Source organism: Teleopsis dalmanni, chromosome 2 (genome assembly GCF_002237135.1).
Source record: "Teleopsis dalmanni isolate 2A chromosome 2, ASM223713v2, whole genome shotgun sequence".
Classification (NCBI taxonomy): Eukaryota; Metazoa; Arthropoda; class Insecta; order Diptera; family Diopsidae; genus Teleopsis; species Teleopsis dalmanni.
Genome location: NC_051847.1, coordinates 108,412,679 through 108,416,535, shown reverse-complemented (window position 1 = coordinate 108,416,535; position 3,857 = coordinate 108,412,679).

Sequence of the window (3,857 nt, the reverse complement as noted above, 5' to 3'; positions counted from 1 at the left end):
ACTTCAAGTAAGTTTTTCAAAACTGTCATATTTTGTGTATTTTAACATGTTCGATCGTAAAATCATCGAATTTGTGACTTCAAGTAAGTTTCTCAAAACTGTTATATTTTGTGTATTTTAACATGTTCGATCGCAAAACCATCGAAATTGTGACTTCAAGTAAGTTTCTCAAAACTGTTATATTTTGTGTATTTTAACATGTTCGATCGTAAAATCATCGAATTTGTGACTTCAAGTAAGTTTTTCAAAACTGTTATATTTTGTGTATTTTAACATGTTCGATCGTAAATCATCGAATTTGATACTTCAAGTAAGTTTCTCAAAACTGTTATATTTTGCGTATTTTGACATGTTCGATCGTAAGATCATCGAATTTGTGACTTCAAGTAAGTTTTTCAAAACTGTTATATTTTGTGTATTTTAACATGTTCGATCGTAAATTCATCGAATTTGATACTTCAAGTAAGTTTCTCAAAACTGTTATATTTTGTGTATTTTAACATGTTCGATCGTAAAATCATCGAATTTGTGAATTTTAATTTTAATTTTAATTGAAAATGAAAATATTTCATTTGAGGCGATTGCTGTTACATAAGTAAATAAAACTAATATTCCTCCTAAAAAAATTAAAAATAAAATATAGGAAAATCAAAATGTTTTTGAGAGTAATCCTGAAATTATTGAAATTAAAATAGTTTGAATTAATAATATTAATCCAATAGATAATGGGTGATTTAAAAATAAAAATGTAATACTTGAAATTAGTATTATAGATAAAATTAATATATGTAAGATTTCAAGTTTTTCAAAACTGTTATATTTTGTGTATTTTAACATGTTCGATCGTAAAATCATCGAATTTGTGACTTCAAGTAAGTTTTTCAAAACTGTTATATTTTGTGTATTTTAACATGTTCGATCGTAAAATCATCGAATTTTTGACTTCAAGTAAGTTCTCAAAACTGTTATATTTGTGTATTTTAACAGTTCGATCGTAATAATCATCGAATTGTGACTTAAGAAGTTTCTCAAACTGTTTATATTTTGCATATTTTAACATGTTCGATCGTAAGATCATCGAATTTGTGACTTCAAGTAAGTTTTTCAAAACTGTTATATTTTATGTATTTTAACATGTTCGATCGTAAAATCATCGAATTTGTGACTTGAAGTAAATTTCTCAAAACTGTTATATTTTGTGTATTTTAACATGTTCGATCGTAAGATCATCGAATTTGTGACTTCAAGTAAGTTTTTCAAAACTGTTATATTTTGTGTATTTTAACATGTTTGATCGTAAAATCATCGAATTTGTGACAAAGTAAGTTTCTCAAAACTGTTCTATTTTGCATATTTTAACATGTACGATCGTAAAATCATCGAATTTGTGACTTCAAGTAAGTTTTTCAAAACTGTTATATTTTGTGTATTTTAACATGTTCAATCGTAAAATCATCGAATTCGTGATTTCAAGTAAGTTCTCAAAACTGTTATATTTTGTGTATTTTAACATGTTCGATCGTAAAATCATTGAATTTGTGACTTCAAGTAAGTTTCTCAAAACTGTTATATTTTGCGTATTTTAACATGTACGATCGTAAAACGATCGAATTTGTCACTTCAAGTAAGTTTTTCAAAACTGTCATATTTTGTGTATTTTAACATGTTCGATCGTAAAATCATCGAATTTGTGACTTCAAGTAAGTTTCTCAAAACTGTTATATTTTGTGTATTTTAACATGTTCGATCGCAAAACCATCGAAATTGTGACTTCAAGTAAGTTTCTCAAAACTGTTATATTTTGTGTATTTTAACATGTTCGATCGTAAGATCATCGAATTTGTGACTTCAAGTAAGTTTTTCAAAACTGTTATATTTTGTGTATTTTAACATGTTCGATCGTAAAATCATCGAATTTGTGACTTTAGTAAGTTTTTCAAAACTGTTATATTTTGTGTATTTTAACATGAACGATCGTAAAACCATCGAATTTGTGACTTCAAGTAAGTTTTTCAAAACTGTTATATTTTGTGGATTTTAACATGTTCGATCGTAAAATCATCGAATTTGTGACTTCAAGTAAGTTTCTCAAAACTGTTATATTTTGCGTATTTTGACATGTTCGATCGTAAGATCATCGAATTTGTGACTTCAAGTAAGTTTTTCAAAACTGTTATATTTTGTTTATTTTAACATGTTCGATCGTAAATTCATCGAATTTGATACTTCAAGTAAGTTTCTCAAAACTGTTATATTTTGTGTATTTTAACATGTTCGATCGTAAAATCATCGAATTTGTGAATTTTAATTTTAATTTTAATTGAAAATGAAAATATTTCATTTGAGGCGATTGCTGTTACATAAGTAAATAAAACTAATATTCCTCCTAAAAAAATTAAAAATAAAATATAGGAAAATCAAAATGTTTGTGAGATTAATCCTGAAATTATTGAAATTAAAATAGTTTGAATTAATAATATTAATCCAATAGATAATGGGTGATTTAAAAATAAAAATGTAATACTTGAAATTAGTATTATAGATAAAATTAATATATGTAAGATTTCAAGTTTTTCAAAACTGTTATATTTTGTGTATTTTAACATGTTCGATCGTAAAATCATCGAATTTGTGACTTCAAGTAAGTTTTTCAAAACTGTTATATTTTGTGTATTTTAACATGTTCGATCGTAAAATCATCGAATTTGTGACTTTAAGTAAGTTTCAAAACTGTTATATTTTGTGTATTTTAACATGTTCGATCGTAAAATCATCGAATTTGTGACTTCAAGTAAGTTTCTCAAAACTGTTATATTTTGTGTATTTTAACATGTTCGATCGTAAGATCATCGAATTTGTGACTTCAAGTAAGTTTTTCAAAACTGTTATATTTTATGTATTTTAACATGTTCGATCGTAAAATCATCGAATTTGTGACTTGAAGTAAATTTCTCAAAACTGTTATATTTTGTGTATTTTAACATGTTCGATCGTAAGATCATCGAATTTGTGACTTCAAGTAAGTTTTTCAAAACTGTTATATTTTGTGTATTTTAACATGTTTGATCGTAAAATCATCGAATTTGTGACAAAGTAAGTTTCTCAAAACTGTTCTATTTTGCATATTTTAACATGTACGATCGTAAAATCATCGAATTTGTGACTTCAAGTAAGTTTTTCAAAACTGTTATATTTTGTGTATTTTAACATGTTCAATCGTAAAATCATCGAATTCGTGATTTCAAGTAAGTTCTCAAAACTGTTATATTTTGTGTATTTTAACATGTTCGATCGTAAAATCATTGAATTTGTGACTTCAAGTAAGTTTCTCAAAACTGTTATATTTTGCGTATTTTAACATGTACGATCGTAAAACGATCGAATTTGTCACTTCAAGTAAGTTTTTCAAAACTGTCATATTTTGTGTATTTTAACATGTTCGATCGTAAAATCATCGAATTTGTGACTTCAAGTAAGTTTCTCAAAACTGTTATATTTTGTGTATTTTAACATGTTCGATCGCAAAACCATCGAAATTGTGACTTCAAGTAAGTTTCTCAAAACTGTTATATTTTGTGTATTTTAACATGTTCGATCGTAAGATCATCGAATTTGTGACTTCAAGTAAGTTTTTCAAAACTGTTATATTTTGTGTATTTTAACATGTTCGATCGTAAAATCATCGAATTTGTGACTTTAAGTAAGTTTTTCAAAACTGTTATATTTTGCATATTTTACCATGTAAGATCGTAAAACCATCGAATTTGTGACTTTAAGTGAGTTTCTCAAAACTCTTATATTTTGCATATTTTGACATGTAAGATCGTAAAACCATCGAATTTGTGACTTTAAGTGAG